Here is an 18,801-nt window from a genome sequence, read left to right on the forward strand (position 1 = left end):
ACCTGCTTGGCTTATCTTTTACCCATTCCACATTTGAAAAATAAATGTTCAAGGATTTTGTTTTTCTTTGCTGGTAGGGACGTGAAATAGGTCTTAATTGTTTATATAAATGGACTTAAAAAGGTCTTAAAAAGACTTGAATTTAACTTTAAGAAACCTGTAGGAACCCTGTAAAATCTCCACCTGAATTTTATGTTTTTTAACCAACTTTCATGGCCCTACAATATTTTGTTTTGAGAATATCTGTACAAGCACTATATCAAAATAAACAATTGGTGTTGAAATATTGTCTCATAAATTACATAAAATCTGTCACTGGTGGGGAAACAATCAATATTGCTGATTCAAACTAAATATATTACGCTATACTAAGAAAGACTGGTAGAAATAGCTTTCTACATAACAATTGCAGGTTACCACTTTTTACAGTATAGTATTTAAATGTGCATTATAGAGTAATCTTTGTTCTATAAATTGTTCTGTAAGTACCTGGAAGATAAATTAATCATGAGTCATTGTCACAGAGAGCTGTCTCTATCCACATTAGCTCTCTACATCACTTCCATTTGTTGTTGTTTTTTTGTACTAGTGATGTCCAAACCTTTGTTTATGAATGTCCACTGTAAAAAAAAAAAATCATTAAGACTATTCATAGTACTTAACTATACGTTCATTTTTTAGTTTTCAGGGAAATGCCTTTCCATCACATTTAATGTGAAGGACAAGTATTAATTTTTCTTAGCATATAGATTTGATTTTGTGTTCTTTTCATATCAACAATCTGCATACAAATAGTGTGGATGGTAACCCATCTATTGCTGTTGTGCTACACACAGAATATTACAGGTTTATTTGGACAGTTTAAAATTAATAATGTTTAGATTGCATATATTGTTTTCATGTATCTTAACTTTACAAATGTATATCCGACCTAGATAAACCATTGCAGCTAAATCTGATAACAGTGATTATCATAAAATTAAATGTTTTTATTTTTGTGTTCACAGATGCTGTGATTTCTCGTTTTGAAGGGACCACTCCTTCCCAAATCAGGGCTTTACTATGACAAAAGTGTAACAATGAGGGTTATGCTAAAAAAATTCAGGAAAGTGGTGTGTTTAAAGGTGATAATAATTAATTTAGCATTTGTAATAGGCTGAAGTGACCTACTAAAGGGGTAGTCAATTAAAAGTTCATGCAGTTCTTTATTTGTTCTCTGTAGTGTTAGTGTCTATGTCTGTTGTTAAAATGTGAAAAATTCATACTGTAAGTTAACTCTTTTGATTGTTTTATTTAATTATGCAATATTGATACTTGTTTGATTCAAATTTTACAATATTAAACTATTCTGCTCATGTTTTTTTCTAATGTATTTTTTTTTAAAGTTTTGAAAATACAAAACTTTATTCATTATTCTTTCATTAAATTTACCTTTGCAAAACAAAAAATGTGATTAATAATTTTTATTATAAGTTTTATTATAAATGTAAGCATTGGGGGCTTTGTTCGCAATGCATTCAACTGAAATTAATGCATATTTAATCAACTACAATTACTTTTCAGTATTTTTAGAAGTACATCATAACCATGTTTCACACACAATAAAAGCAGTTTAAGTACTGTAGAAAGATGTGTTAAAATAACTCTTAAGTTCATCCGATTGCATTTAATGTTATTTAAAATTGACATTTGAAGTTTTTTTTCTTTTTTTTTTCTTTTTTTTTTTGCAAATATGCGTGTTTGAAACATTACATTTAATTAAGAATTACGTTTTCTTTTAATTTACATTAAAGTAAATGTTAGTTCAAATTGATTACTAGTCACATTGTGCAGTGCAATTTAATTATATTTTGGAAGATATTAGATGCAAATAAGAAAGTACATATAAAGTTGTATTAAAGTTCCACTTAAGTTATTGAAATAAATCACACTTAACTTTCACTAATTGCATTTAATATGAACTTAAAATCTATTACACATTTGAAATAAAATACAATTAATATGCATTAGCTGTGTAAAAATCACTACATATAATTTACATTTAAGTGTATTTTTATTTGACATTAAAGTATATTTTAGTTCACATTAATTGCTTGTCAGTTCATTGAACAGTGCACTTTAAATCCATTTTAAACACACTAAAAGCAATTATGAAAGTAAATATAAAGTTGTATTAAAGTGCCATTTAAGTTGTACCAAAAAATCACTCTTAATGACAACTTATTGCATTTTATTTCAACTTGATATGTGATATATTTTAAATCAATTATACTTAATGTGCATTCAGACCGGTGAAAACATTGCATTTGAGTTACACTTAAGTGTATAAATTTAAAGTATATTATTTGTATAATAAGTACACTTTATAAAAGTACACTAAAGTGCATTTTTTTTCACAAGGGTAGCAGTGATAAGAAAAGCCATGCTTCTGAATGACAGATCCTAAAGATGTCATGTAGATGGAGAAGAGAAGTGGTCCAAGTACTGAGCCTTGAGGAACCCCAGTAGCAAGGTGGTGTGACTTAGAAACATCACCCCTCCAAGACACACTGAAGGATCTGTCAGAGAGGTAGGAATTAACCAACAGGAGAGCAGTTCCAGAGATGCCCATCTTTCTGAGGGTGGACAGGAGAATCTGGTGATTAACAGTGTCAAAAGCAGCAGACAGGTCCAGTAAGATGAGTACCGAGGATTTTGAAGCTGCTCTTGCTAGTCGTAGGGCTTCAGTAAGCGAGAGCAGAGCAGTCTCAGTTGAGTGACCACTTTTGAAGCCAGATTGGTTGCTGTCCAGGAGGTTGTTCTGTCCAAGGAACATAGAAAGCTGGTTGAACAGAGCTCGCTCAAGTGTCTTTGCAATGAATGGAAGAAGGGATACCGGTCTGTAGTTTTCAAGAAGCGCTGGATTTAGAGATGGTTTCTTGAGCAGTGGGCTTACCCGAGCCTGCTTGAATGCTAAGGGAAATGTTCCAGAGTGAAGAGAGGAGTTGATAATGAGAGTAAGTGAAGGTATGACTGAAGAAGAGATTGCTTGAAGGAGGTGAGTGGGGATCGGATCAAGTGGACAAGTAGTAGGATGATTGGACAGGAGAATTTTGGAGACGTCCATCTCTGAGAGTGGTGAGGAGGAGGATAAAGAGTGTGCATCGGTCATTGTGAAGTTGTCCTCAGTCTGCGGTGTGGAGAATTGGTCACTGATGCATCTTGTCTTATTTGTGAAGAAAGCTGCAAAGTCGTCTGCTGTAAGAGTCGATGGAGGAGGTGGAGGTGGCGGATTAAGAAGAGAAGAGAAAGTCTTGAAGAGTGTCCGAGCATCACTGCAGCTGTTAATTTTGTTGTGGTAGTAGGATGTTTTAGCTGTGAAGACATTTGCAGAGAAGGAAGAGAGGAGAGATTGATACACACTGAGGTCCGTAGAGTTTTTTGATTTCTGCCATTTCCTCTCTGCAGCCCTGAGTTTAGAGCGATGGGGCAGTGCGTGCTGGTCTAGACAACAGTGGGCAAAAGTTGTCCAAGCAAGATGTTAAAGTGGAGCAAAGAGTGTCCGTAGCACTGTTCGTGTCAAGAGCAGAAAACTGAGAGAGTGGTGGAAGAGAGGATGAAACCACAGCAGATAGGCGAGATGGAGAGAGTGAGCGTAGGTTCCGTCGAAAGGTGACCTGCGTTGGAGTGTGTGCCACTTCAGGAGTAAGTGCTAGGTTAGCAGTAATGAGGAAGTGATCAGAGGTGTGCAGTGGAGCAACTGAAGACGTGTCCACAGAGCAACAGCGTGTGTAGATGAGGTCCAGTTGGTTGCCCGATTTGTGAGTCGCTGTAGTAGACACTAGCCTGAGATCAAATGAGGTGAGCAGAGTTTTGAAGTCAGCAGCCTGGGGTTTATCTAGGTGGATGCTGAAGTCACCAAGCAGTACCAGAGGAGTATCATCTTCAGGAAAGTTTGATAGCAGCACATCCAACTCCTCCAAGAAGTTTCCCAATTGACCTGGGGGACGATAAATGACCACAAAGTGGATTTTAACAGGGTGGGTTACAGTAATGGCATGTGATTCAAATGAACCAGTACCTGTAGGTGATGGCTGAAGATCAAATATCCATTCTTTTGATATAAGGAGACCCGTACCTCCACCCCTCCCAGTGGTACGAGGAGTGTGGGAACAAGTGAAATTAGTGGAGAGGGCTGCAGGGGTGGCAGTATCTTCAGGTTTGATCCAAGTCTCTGTCAGTGCCATGAGGTTGAGACCGGAATGAGTAGCAATAGAAGAAATGAAGTCTGCTTTGTTAACTGCAGACTGGCAGTTCCAGAGACCAACTGGAATAGAGAGCATAGTAGTAGAGGTCAGAGGGACATGGCGTAGGTTTGTCAGACAGGCCTTCCTGCGACGTACATAGCGTGCTCTCCGAGTGTTAGTAGTGATAGTTGAGATCTGAAAGCACATAGTGACTACAAGTGTAAGATATTTGAGAACAAGCTATACAAAAAGTAAAGAAAGAGAAAAGCAATACTCAAGTGCCCTGTCAGTGTCCTTGCTCAGAGGAGTCGCGCAGGTAGAGTCGATTGTCTTTACACTCGTCGGTCTTCACACGAGGAGGGTTCACACGAGGGTTGCCGCAACCGCTGCCGCGGTGAAACCTAGTGCTTTGTATTAGCCTGATTACCTGTGATTGAAGTCAGCTGGACACACCTCACTATTTAGCAGATCGAAACCAGGCAGTCCCGCGATAGGCAAACGCAAAACCAAGCGCCACTTTCAGCACGTATTTAACCAGGGTAAGACACACAATTTAAACCAAAAACTTTCCTAGCAATGATGATCACACACTAGTCTGATGAGAAAACAAGACAAAACACTCACAAGCTGCTGTCCTTCTATGTTGCTCGACTGTTTGTTCTGACAAGTGTTTTACAAACAGCTAATTAAGTACTTTCACTGGCTTTGGCCACGCCTCACTATTTAGTATATCGAAACCAGGCAGTCCCGCGATAGGCAAACGCAAAACCAAGCGCCACTTTCAGCACGTATTTAACCAGGGTAAGACACACAATTTAAACCAAAAACTTTCCTAGCTGCTGTCTTACTTTGGCCTTGTTAAAAACTTATCCTTGGCGAAACAGAGATAGACAGCATTGTGACTAATGTAACGCACTTAATACTAGCATCTTTTTAGTTGAGCTATAGTATAAAAGCGATCACACTGACATTCGGGAAAGCAACACTCTTGTTATAGTTAGACATTACTTAACGATCATGACATAAATATTAAAAACAATACACGTCATTTTTATCTCATATCTTGAATTATATTGTAACCTGATAGCCTTCATCCGACACTGAAAAACTCACACAATGCGTTTATTTTTTATTTTATTTTTTGCAAAGTTACAAAATGTCAGTTCGCACATCATTAAAACAACAGTTAGGATATTAGTACACAATAAATATTGCACACTCCTTGCTCATTTACTTTCTCCATACGAAGCTGTCCAGTGCGTCACAGTGTAATTTTAATATTAGCCACAATTTGTGATTAAACTTACATGTTGGCGTTGAGATAATAATAACTTTTTTTCCATTTCTCCTTAAATAGCCTGTCCATCGTTCCAGGCCAAATGTCTTCTTTTGGACATGTTTAAAATCACAAGAAAATTGCCACACAAGCATAAGTTACAACGCAGCTATCATCACATCCTCATGCTGCTTGAGATTCTGGCACCACTTTAAAAGGCACATGTTAAGAGTCCAGACTCCCGAGACGTAATATCAACATAAATTAATAATTTGTTCCTCTTTAAATTCAAAATAAAATGTTGTAGCGAGCACACTGATGTTTAATTTATTATTTTATATTATTGTTTAAATCCTCCTGGGGGCTTATAGCTCTCATTCTGGACAAATCCAAACATGTTGCTCATTTGAAGCTAAACTCTTATTCATCAAGTAAAATTGGCTTTGTATTTCACACGTGTTTCAGTATCGAGGGGTAAAAAAATCATAAGGAGCAAAACTATGCCTGTGGACCGCTACTCACGTGAATGACACGGTGAACTATTGCTGTTTCCAGGGAATATGTGCGCGTGAGGCACCAGCGCGATCAAAGTCACTATTCACAATTTTTGGTCACACAGTAAAGGCATAATTCACAAAAGCAAAGGGAAAATCAAGAATAATAAGTTGAAGATTTTTTTTTTTTTTTTTAATCAAGAATGAACCAAAAATAAAACATTTAACTTTTAATCCATATATATATATATATATATATATATATATATATATATATATATATATTTATATATATATATATATATATATATATATATATATATATTTATGTATGTGTTTAATACAAATAAATGTGCTTAACATAAACACTACAACCTCACATGTGAGCCTTGTTTCTGGGTGTAATCAGTGTAAAATAGTGTTTTTCTTTGGTGCCTCACTACAGCCAATCAAAAGCATTTGATTTGTCAAAAATGCTACATGCTTATTGGCTCACTGACGATGACAAGATTAAACCCTTAGGTATCGAAATTTGGTACCGAATGAAAAGACATTTTTCGATATTCAATAGTATCAAGGCAAATTGGTCGGTGCCTAAAAAAGTATTGAACTCGATACCCAACCCAACCCAAACCTATCTTCAATAACAAAAGGGCCATTTGAAATTACTGAAGGCACAGAAGTGCTGAGTAGCCGCTTTTCCACTTTCGGGCAAATGTGTGCCAGGGCTAACAACGAGCCGTGCTGGGCCCATAGCCTCGCATCTCAAGACACAAGCCCAAAATCAAGCTGTACTTCCATTGTCAGGCCAGCGCTACTTTAAAACCTTCCCTTAACACTCCTCTTTAAAGCAAACATCACACAATCCCAGCACGTCACTGGTGAGCGAAAATTAATGAAAACTATATCGTAAAACTAACTTATTAGAAACTGATGTTTTTTCCTTACATAAAAACTTCAGTCTAAATCATAGATATTTTATATGATTTATGATTAAAATAAATGTTTACATAAAAAGGTAATGTAACTGAACAGCGTCAATAAGGATTTATAGACAAAAGATGCATATCCTCGGAGATTTATGGATATATTTACTGATGTTTACTTCATATCTCTTAAGACAGAATCATCATTTCTATTCATTTTCCACTGATTTACGCGATCTGATGATAAATAGCCTCTCACAGTGCTGTCTCTGTGTGTTTGCTTAAGTGTACTCGAGCTGTGACCCAGTCAGACTCTGATTGGACGTTTGGGTTGTCAATCTGACAGTCCCAAAACCGGACAGCGTCAGATCATGTCACATGGTTCGTGAACCGTTCCTGGTTCATATCTGCTCACAACAACACTGAAACACCTCTGTATACACGAAATATCCAAATAATAAACCAACGATTATGATAGTAAAGCTTGGTATGAGATTTTCTTGAGATTTTGGGGCATTTTATAAAAAATATAAAAAATGTACATCTGAAATGCTAACTTGTGCAGCGATGTAAATGTCTATAAATAGCAATGCTACTAATAGCAAGTGCATTTCTTCGTCATAATGCATTTCTGTCACAATAATTCACGTAAGGTCATAAGAAAATGTTTTGTTGTATTTTTATAGTAAGACTTTTGATAAATAAGGGCTAAATGCAAACAGAGACTGAAGTGAGATCGCTGCTTTGTGTCTTTGTAAAGCCTGAAAAACCAAAATAAAGGCTAATAAAGGTGGAATAAAAACAAAAGAATAATGATAAAAGAATAATGCGGATAATGTGTCATACCTGGCGGAGGTGTGAAAGACTCGTTTGGTGAGAACAATAGAACAATGAAAGGGGAGTGTTGCAAAGCCAACACACATATAAAACACACAGGAGAGTTTACATGCGAGATCTTACAGAGATGACAAGTGCCATAAATCAATCTGATTAGCCTTCTCTAAAAACACACATGACATGGCCTTAGCAGAGATTTCATGAAATTCACAGTTTTACAGATTAGATTTTGAAATTCTAATGAAGTTTTGAAAGACTTGTGGCTTTAGCTACACTGTATCTCTAAACTCATATCTTACATCAACAATTTTTTTAATACATTTAATAAATATGTTTTTAATATTCTTATTTTTGTTTTTGTTTGAGCTTATACAGTAAGTAGACATTCAAAAGGCCCTTTTTACCAATGCAGCATTTGTAAAGTGCATTTGCAGCTTTTGACCGCTGAGTGACGGTTATCAAACAAGCGCATCAAAGCACATTTTCACAAATAGATGTTAGTTTTGCCTCAGTTTTGCTTCAGTCACGGAAAATGAAAGAAAAACACTATAGTTTAAAAATGTAATATTCACAGATGAAAGTTTGGTATTTATGAAGTTGTGTGCATTTCTTAGAACAAATTCAAGCAGGATAGATGTCAAACCTGTGTCTGAGTCTGTGCTTATATTTTCTCCAAGCTACATGGTATTAAACTATATTTTAGATTTGACACATTTAAAAGGTGTGCAGTATTAGAGCATTAAAAGTGGTAGCCTATTTTAAGGTGGTTGGCTATGTCACAGGTCGGAGCGGACCACAGATGTCGTGAGTCTCGCCCCTCCCTAGTTTCCACCTCGAGGAGGTCCCAAGAACACCCCAATGACCAGACACACGAGAGAGAGTGGGTATAATTAAAACAAACTTTATTTAAATTATCTAAAAGGTGTGAAGGGAAGGGAAAAGGGAATCAAAAATCCACTCTCGGGGCCAGAGAGTATAGGTCCGAGTCCCTTCTGACTCTGTCACGGGGACTCTCAGGTAAGCCTGTAGGTAATTTGTGTCCTTTCCTTCACATGACTCAACAGGGTTTTTCTCAGTAGTGCCTTTGTGTTTCTCCTGCAGGAGAACCGTCGGTGGGGCCCTTCCAGTCCCTGCACGCAGAGCAAAGAAGGTAAGTAATTCTGATTAATTGGGTGGGGTGCGTACCTGACGCCGTTCGCCACGAGATTCTGGGTCCGCGGTTGGAAATGCCTAAAAGGTCCACAGGTAACTATACAGGTGAATATATTGGGGTCTTGGCCTTCGGTGTATAGGCAAGTATGCAAGAAAGATACACAATCCTTAACTCCGATTTTCGTCCAGGTAAACCCTACAGATGGAGTTTGCAGGTGAGTATGCAAGGGCGATACACTGGTATTTCACTCAGGGCGTACAGGTAAGTATGCAGAAGGACAACTGGGTCTTTACTTTGGATGTACAGGTGAGTATACAAGGACAATACGCTGGCTCTTAGCTTTAGGCGTTCAGAGGGGTATACAGGGGCAACTGGAGCTTTGCTCTGGGCATGCAGGTGGGTCTACAGTGACAATACTGAATGGATACAACTCACAGTCCGTCGAAGAGATGGACGTCAGGCTTTAGCCCTAATTAATATTCGGTTTAAACTGGAGATATGTCACTACTCTGAAATAAGGTCAGCAGCAACTTCGTGTCACGTGGACTTTAAGATGCATTGAGCCGAATCTTACGTACAACTCAAATGGAAGGGTCCATATACGCATCAGCTTGGTAGATCCAGTGTTCATAATGCGCTAGTCCAAGAGTAAGCCATGTAAAGATGAGGTGAGAGCAGCGGTTCCCTGCATCTTCGACCATAGAATCCCATTCGAGTATGAAGCATTTCAGGAATAGACGCAAATGAAACAATGACTGAATAAACAAAGATTAAAGCATAGGATTAAGACAACGAATCTTAAGTGTGCTAGACAAAGCATATTTTTAACAGAAATGCGAACAATCTTTATCAGTATAAAAGATTGTAGCGATTATTACGAGCCTTAAAGTGCCTCATTACGAAGGAGTTATTCAGAACATTGCATGCACTATGATCAACATCTTAATTATGCTGTGCGAGTCTACTAGATAAACAAGCACGACACGCCCAGTGCTTTATTTGAACGTGTGAGTATAAATCCTTGCAGAGAAAAAAATTAATGCCCAGGCGCCACAAGTGCATAGAACAAAATGATACTTATAATGCTGTAGACCAGGGGTGCCCAACCCTGCTCCTGGCGATCGACTATCCTGCAAAGTTTAGCTCCAATCCTAATCAAACACACCTGAAGCAACTAATTAAGGTCTTCAGGCTCACATACAAATTAAAGGCAGGTGTGTTTGATTAGGGTTGGAGCCAAACTTTGCAGGACAGTCGATCGCCAGGAGCAGGGTTGAGCACCCCTGCTGTAGACTGATGAAGTGATGGAGGCGAGATGCTGAAGAGACCGGCAGCCTTAATTCTGTCTGCTGGTGGTCCGGAGAGACTTCATTCGTGCAGGTTCACGTGAGCGTACAGATGAATATTTGTTGATTGAGACCAAAGTTTTCTCAGGTGTTGAGACCCAAGCAGCACTGACGCGACATCTTGGAAAGCACCGGTGTTGCCAAGACCGTTTATTTTTTTCTGCGGGTTGCTATTTCTGTCCGGGGTTTTAGGTGACCCCAATAGTGTCATATATAGCCCCTAGAATGTGAATTCTATTGATAAATCCCTTTGAACGCGATTGGGCTATTTTTTAGTAGTAATGGCGGTTTTGAGAAAACCTGGCAACCCTGGAAAGCACACGGAACTCCGCCAATGTTCCACAACCTCTGCCGAGAAAAGCTTGTATATCATCCAATACGAACGACTGCAGATAATCACCGCGACACGTAGCTAAGCCAACGATCCCGTGTGCATCTTAGAGGAACGTCAAACTCTAGATAGTTTGCGGGACACAAACTTAACTATAGCAAGTAAATGAATAAATGCAACAGCTTGAGCAAGGAACAATCGCGTCAGAATCTGCGGTTGTTGTCGCGTCGGCATCTGCGAACTCAAACATGTGTAAGTACGATCTTTTATACAGGAGTATAAAGACGTGATTGGATAATAATGAAGGTAATTAGTGACGAAGTGATTGAGTCTTCCTGGCAGAACTTAGGCTAAAGCTTCCATTTCCGGTTTATCAGTGTCGATTGCAAGTGACGTCACTTGCAGTGAAAACCATCTTGTTTTTGAACGTTTTGAAGGTAAGAAACGTGTCCTTCTATGTTCTATTTAATCTGGTTGATCTGTGCTTAATTTTTGGTCATCCATAACATATATGATATTACTTTAAGTAATTAGATGTTGGTTGATATGTTTGTTTTCTTTGACAATTATGTATATAGGCATTGTTTTTTTTAATGAATAATAGAGACCCACGGTTGCTTACCCTGTCGTCTTGTAAATTTGAATGACCTTAATAAAAAATTATATGGACAGGGTTGCCAACTCTCACGCATCTGGCGTGACACTCACACTTTCAGCATCAATCTCACGCTGAAGTCCAAGCGTGAGTGTCACGCCAGGGGCCCGTTTCACTAAGGAGGTTCAACCAACTCTGAGCTTAAACTTGAACTCTGAGTTGACTTACCCTGAGATGGGTACAGAACAGCTGAAATGAGTTGGTTTTATCAACTCTTAATTGACTGACTCTGAGTTAAGCACGTGCACCACAACTATAAAAAGCCATTATCAATGGAGTGCCGATATTATGATTTACCATGGCAACAGCTCCCGCCAAAAAGCCACCTGCATACTTCAGACTCAATACAAATGTAATTCTTATCAGTGTTATAATATCATAGCTGAAAACTAGCAGAACATTAGATTAATGAACTATCATGTTTTGGTATCTCATGGGCAAAAAAAAAAAAATATATTAATAATAATATTTACAGAAAAATTGTACAGTGAAAATCGTGATATATTCTATTTACCATGTAAAAGTAGCAGTTCTTTGCAACAGTCTAAGAGTAAATAATAATTAGATGCTAGTTATACTTTATACTGGCAGCTACATTTGCACCTCAGTATTGTTATACATTAACAGGATGCAATAATAACAAATTGTAAATTATTATATTACAATTATAAATAGTTGCATCATTATTAAACACTCGTGGCACTTTACTTCCACTTCTAGAACATTTTGTTCATTTTTATTGAATATAAATTCTAAAGTGATATGTTATGAGAAAAGTGAGAAGAACGAGCTTGGCAAAAGCCGGACTCTACCCAATCACGTTACAAGCTAGTTTTCTGTGCCCGAAACATTACTGCCTACACCATTGAAGCCTTTATTCACATGTGTCGTATTTAACCTTATGTGTCGATGGAGGGCGGAAAATGAATAAATGTAATAATTGTTTGCACTTTATTCCATTTGCTTTTAAAACCAGAAAAAAAGGGAAAGATTTTTGTTAGAAAAAAAAGGGAGGAGACCGAAAGATACTCTGGGTTTACTGAAGAAAACCTGCTCCTGACCAGGTTAGTTTCATAGAGTAAGTGACTACGGTAAATGACTCGGAGTATAAGTTACCTCTCTTTCAGGAACGGGCTTGACTTACCCTGCTTTCTCAGGTTTGACAAACTTCCCATTCTGAAACAGAAAACCTAGAGTTTCCCTCATATCAGGGTTAACATATTCAGAGTTTTCACTTAACCTCCTTTCTGAAACAGGCCCCAGATGCGTGAGAGTCGGCAACCCTGAATATGTATAGACTATGTATTTAAATTGTTGTGAACGTATATTAGGGTTTGGCTGAAAAGGATGCTTTATTTATAATTTTTTAGTTAAAAAATGGGAGGGCATCCATGTGCACTTTTTTTAACCTAGTAAAAAAAAAAAAAGGAGAACAAGTTAAACTAAACAACATTAAGAAGATTTTTCTATACTTTCCATTTAGTGTTTATTGTGTAATAATACTAATGGTAATCAATCCGAATGACTTTACACAATGCACGCATACAGAGCGCGTGATCTCTGTGACGCCCAGATGCACAAATCAGACCCTCCCACCTCTGTAATAAACACGGAGATGTTAGACCCGTCTCTATCTCGTGTGTCTGGTCATTGGGGTGTTCTTGGGACCTCCTCGAGGTGGAAACTAGGGAGGGGCGAGACTCACGACATCTGTGGTCCGCTCCGACCTGTGACATAGCCAACCCCCTTAAAATAGGCTACCACTTTTAATGCTCTAATACTGCACACCTTTTAAATGTGTCAATTCTAAACTTTTTGTTGAAGCTCTGTAGTTCTGCTCGCTACAGTGAGGTTACTTCCCATGATGCAACAAATCTGCTCTGAATTGAAACTGTATGGGCTCCTCAGCTTGGTCCAGCAAGAAGTGGACATCTGCAGACAGCTGTTTGTTCCAGGGTCTTTTTGCAAGGCAAGCAATTAAAATACAGTCCATTTTAAAAAAATTTACCAAAACTTTTTTTAACACTGGATGAATTTCTTCTCTTTTGCAAACTTCAGGTGGATGCCGATTTTCTAGTAAAGTCACTTTCACCCATCTTCAGTGAAAAGGGTACAATGAGGCGTCAGAGAGAGTCCAGGGTGGTCAACTTTTTGCAGGATTTTGTACAGGACATGGAGGATGAAGATAAATAATTTGTACAAATTAACAATGTTACCATACTAAATTAGAGAGCAGGCACCAATATACTCATGACAAAGATTTCTTTCCCGTAATTCGTTTAGAGGTAAAATAAAGTTCAAAATACACAAGCAGCGATATACCTCCGAACACACCTAGATATTACATAATCGCCACAGACAAATGGTATTAGGAAGATGTTTACCAGCCAGAGTGAGTTTTTCCTGAAAGTTCACTTTGATAAGCTGTTTCAAAATCCCAAAACGAACTCCAAATAAAGTTAGTTTTGGCCTGATTTTGTTCGAAATGACGTCATATAACTTCGTTCTTTGAAGTATATCGGGGCCTTAACTTTTCTGCCAACTATTAATTTTTTTTTTTATTCTGTGACGGAAACAAGCTTACTTTAGAGTAGGTCATAATGTATTAAAAAGTAGCAACAGCATACAACAATACTACAAGAACTACAGTACAACAAGCAGTAAATCTTTGACTAATAGTATCAGCATTACCAAAAGTAGAAATATAAGCAGTTATACCACGTGTCAAACTCTAAAAGTTATTAAACAATATGTTAATGAGTAGCAACATTTTACAGTCTTACAGTTACAACCGGCCCGAGGGCAGCCATGACGCTGAAGTGGCCCTCACTGAAAAATGAGTTGACACCCCTGAGTTATACAGTAGAAACAGTAGGATTAATGGTTATATTGTAATAGAAGTAATGTTTTCCTGTTTCATTGCAAACAAGGAACTATAACTTGATTAACTTATATTGGCAAGTTATGATGCATTTAATCATCCTTTAAATGAACTTTGTTCACAATGAACTTTTTCAGAAGAGGGCAACAGAGGAGACATGCCTGAACAGAAGGGTGAAGATGAAGATGTTAAGGCAGAAATACGCATCAATGACATGAACATTAATGTTGGCAGGTTCTGCCAGTGACTGACAGGACAGGCTCATGTTCCACTATGACTGTCATGTGCGCTATGGTACACATAGTATATGCTTTCCTGTAGTTAATTCTTCTTCCTGCTCAGTGACATTCCCAGTTACAATCCTGATGACTTATGCAGAGTTCAAAAGTGTTATCTCTCAGGCCATTGTCCATGGGTATGAATTTGGCCGCTGTAAGAAAGGAAGTGAGTTGAAGAATTCACCGTCTCATTGTTCAAGTCTATTCTAAAGACACTTGTCAGGTACAAAAGGTATAAAATTATAAAATTGATGTCTGCATGGTTCCAGAACAGTTTTTAAGGGTTAATTCACCCAAAAACTCTGTCATTCATTACTCACCCTCATGTCGTTCCAAACCTGTAAGATGTTATTCATCTTCTGAACACAAATGGAAGACCTTTTTGATGAGATCTTAGATATTTCTGTCACTCTATAGACAGTCAACACTACTACCAATTTCAAGCCCCAGAAAGGGGGTAAAGACATCATTAACATAATCCGTGTGACTCCATTGATTAATAAAACCTTAATTTTATGAATCAACTTGAGTACTTTGTGCAAAAACCTATTTACCACTTCTTTTGCAAAATATCTCCAACAGGCAATAAGTCTATCTTTGCGTCATCTATGGCTGGATGATATATCGCATGACATTGTCATGCGCATCTCGTCAGTAAAACCGGTTCCTTGATTAGTTGTAAATCGCCATCACCTGCTTTCAGATGGAGCGGCATTTACTTCACAGAGCCGTAGTTCACCGTCAAGCTGAGCCATGTGACATTAATTATCGCAGGCGATACTTCCGTGATAATTAATGTGATATGGCTCAGCTTGTCAGTGAACTACGGCTGAGACTGAAATTCCTAAGGGGACCTTTTAACCTCTTGTCCCCACAGAACATCTTTTGTCAGAGAATGGCACAAGAACTGTCTTTTAATGAACTCAAAAATACTTATTAATATCAGTCCATTGCTTAACTCCATATTCATTTATATGTAACCCACACATTTGACTATCATGTTATAATCACTTATTGTGTATGTCTTTTAATAACTATGGGATAGCTTAAGGATACATATTCATGTTTCATATGTATGTGTTTGAATCTGTTAGATTAAAACAGTTCTGACCATCAGTTATTTGTCAAATGTATCATATTCTTGTTATAGGAATCATGTCCAAAATTAGACCCTGCAAGAGCGGGAAAACTCAGACCACGTGCTTGATGAGATAACAAATGATTTATGATACCCCCGAGCCAAGACAATATCTGATTGGTCAAGACAACATTTGAGGTGTGGCCAACAGGCCAGTTTAAATACTCAGGACACCATCAAATCCTGCTTTTAGCTTTGCTTCTTAGCTTTTGCTATTAGTCATGCTTTTGAGAAGGGTCTGGCTGCAGACTTGCACTTGCACTGTCAGGCTTGCACTCTCAGACACCTGCAGTCTCCTGCCACGTCACTTGCAATCGACACAAATAAACCGGAAATAAGTTTCCATCCTTTCATTCGTTCGCATTGCCAATGAAGACGATTTAAAGTACTTTAGTTCTATAATGAGACAGAAACTTTTCCTCCCGAGAGTAATTTTTGCTGCTTGTTTATGTTGTAATGTTACTTTGTCATTAAAGTGGGCTGCGACTTTTTTAACATTTATACCAGCAAAGCTAATCATTATCAAAGAAAAAAAAGAGGCACATTAGGCATTTTCTTTTGTTTCTGAAAAGAAGCACATTATGTATTTTCTTTAGTTTCAGTTGACAGAATACTTTCAGATTCATGACATCAACTACATGTTCAAGGAACAAGTCCATGTCCTCCTTCTCAGTAAAAATAAAGCAGAAAGGTTCCAGAGCATCAATTCTGTCCTCTGAAAATTGAGCTTTCTGTAATTTGTCCATGGCCTCATCAACATCTTCATCCTCCATACAGAGTATTCTGGGCAGCTGAACAGAACCAAGCAGCACACTTGACTGTTCCCGAACACCACTTACTGGCTTCCTTTAAATCTCTCATCAGTTGGTTCTGTAAAATAACACAAAGAGCAAGGGAGATAACATTGTAAGAAACCAAAAGCATTAATTCAGAATTGTTAAAAAAACAAAAAGAAACAGTTACTTTGACTTTGTTGCTAATCCTGTAACAAAACATGTTTAAAAAAAAGTGTACCTCTTGTGATGATTCAAGTAGTACATCCTCCATCACAGGATGCAGTACGTTTATACTTGCATCATCTGCCTAACAATTTATGAAATACAATCAGATGAATATTACACTTAAGTGTGTGCTAATTTTAAAACTGCATATTTAAAGACAATTTCTATTGTGTCTGGCCCACAACACAGTATAGGCTATATACCTGTGATGATGATTCCTGAACCCAATGTTGTGGCTCTTCCTGTTAGTGAAACAACACAAAATAAGCAAACATTCACAAGGTACCATGACATTATTAGTGTCATTTTCTCAAGCAAATGCTTTTACCTGACAGGTGTCCTCTAGCTTCCTTTTCCTTAGTCTGAAAGCAGGCTGCCAATCACCGCTTAGTACGGCTTTAGACTCCTCAGTGAAGTGTGCAAAAACCTTTCCGTGGCTGGAAAAAGTGACAATATAACACATTGTTCCATAATTTGCTTTAATCCATGAAATTATTGTTATTATTTTAATTAAAAGAAATACTGTACCTATCCAGCCCATGGTTCTCCATTAACATCACAAACCACCATTTCCTCAGTTCTGACATGTCCAGCTGCTCATAACATGCAAGTTAACCCCTTTGAATATTTAAATCACTCTGACTCAACATTATTGTAAAGAAGTACTCACAATTGTGTAGTCAAATGAGGAATCCATCACCATGTAAAATGCAGACTATACAGGAAAAATCATTGAGGCAAAAAGGATTAAAAACAGCCAGAGGATAAACAACAACAACAAACAATCTTACCTTTAACATAAAGACACCACAGTCATTGCCATAAGGTTGACCTGGAAACCCCTTTAATAAACAAAGGAAAGATGAGTGAATTTAATATTTCAAAAAGTAATACTTCGAGAGATCATGGAATTTACCTGTAAGTCAAGTCCTGTCTTTTCAGTCCATTTTCCAGGCATTATCCTGTTTGCAATAATACCTGTTGATTACAAATAATAATAATAAATTAAAATTTGTTTAATTTTTTTACATTAAAATGTTCCGCTCTATAAAAACGTTCATGCACATTTAAATCTGTAGAACTGTTTCTCAAACTGAGGTTCTTAAAAGAGCTAGGGATTCCAAAATAGTTAAATATGGCTTGCAACCATGTACATAACATTGAGATGATATTGATTACAAACAAGAGCTCAAGTCATATAGGGACCATCTAGTACTTTCAGTAACCTCTGAGAAGTACAAACCTTCATGCATATAAGAAAACAACATCTGAACAATGCATGCAATACTATGAAATTCATGAAATAAGTCACAAAACTGTGACCATAATCAAACAACGGAGCATACAAGCATTGTCAGTTCATACAGATTTCTCAGATCATAAGCTTCACAATGACACAAGGTGTTCAAATCTAAAAGGTCATTCCGGATGCAAAAAAGGTCTTAGAAACCTGAAATATATTAGAACAAGTACAAACCTTCATGCAATTAAGAAAACAGCAACAACTGAACAATCTCTGAAATAAGATGATCTTGCCACGTAGAGACAGTTCATATGAACGTGACCATTTCTGAACAAAAGCGCAACGCGCATTTTATATAAATTCATCTAAAGACCTCAACAGAGCTTTGTATCTCTGGGCACCAAATCCAAGTGGTGTCTCATAGCATTTAGAGTCTAAAAAGAGAATTTCTTTCTGGACTGGCTTCAAAACCTGAAGAAAATGTACAGTATTGATTTTTCTTAATTACATTAAAAAAATCACAATCTGCCATTTTCTATTTTCACATTTGACAAAAAAAAAAAACATTGAAAACACATGAAAAGTTATTTTAAAATGTGTACATTTACATCTATTTGGTACTAACTGCAGTTTTGCATGCACTGAAATCAAAGCACTATGGTCATAAACAGAAAACACATTTTTTTAATCCCTCAAATGCAGTGTGAATACGTACACACAACTGGTAGTGTCCTGGGGCCCGTTCTTCGTACGTCGCTTATTACATCCGAGATCAAATGACACATCCAAGATGATTTCATCAGTGGTGGACTGGGACAGTAAATCAGGCTGGGAATTTGACTCCACCCCAGGCCACCTCTGATGCTGCAGTCACCACCGCACAATTCATGTGTCCACCGGACTGATAAACTCTTTGGCTCTTTCAGTTCTTTCAATTGGGTTATACTTAAAAAAATAAATCAAAATCCTTAGACTTTGGACGGGTAAAATAATCAAATGAAGTATCAAGAAGAATC

This window comes from Carassius auratus, chromosome 29 (genome assembly GCF_003368295.1).
Source record: "Carassius auratus strain Wakin chromosome 29, ASM336829v1, whole genome shotgun sequence".
In the NCBI taxonomy this organism is placed as follows: Eukaryota; Metazoa; Chordata; class Actinopteri; order Cypriniformes; family Cyprinidae; genus Carassius; species Carassius auratus.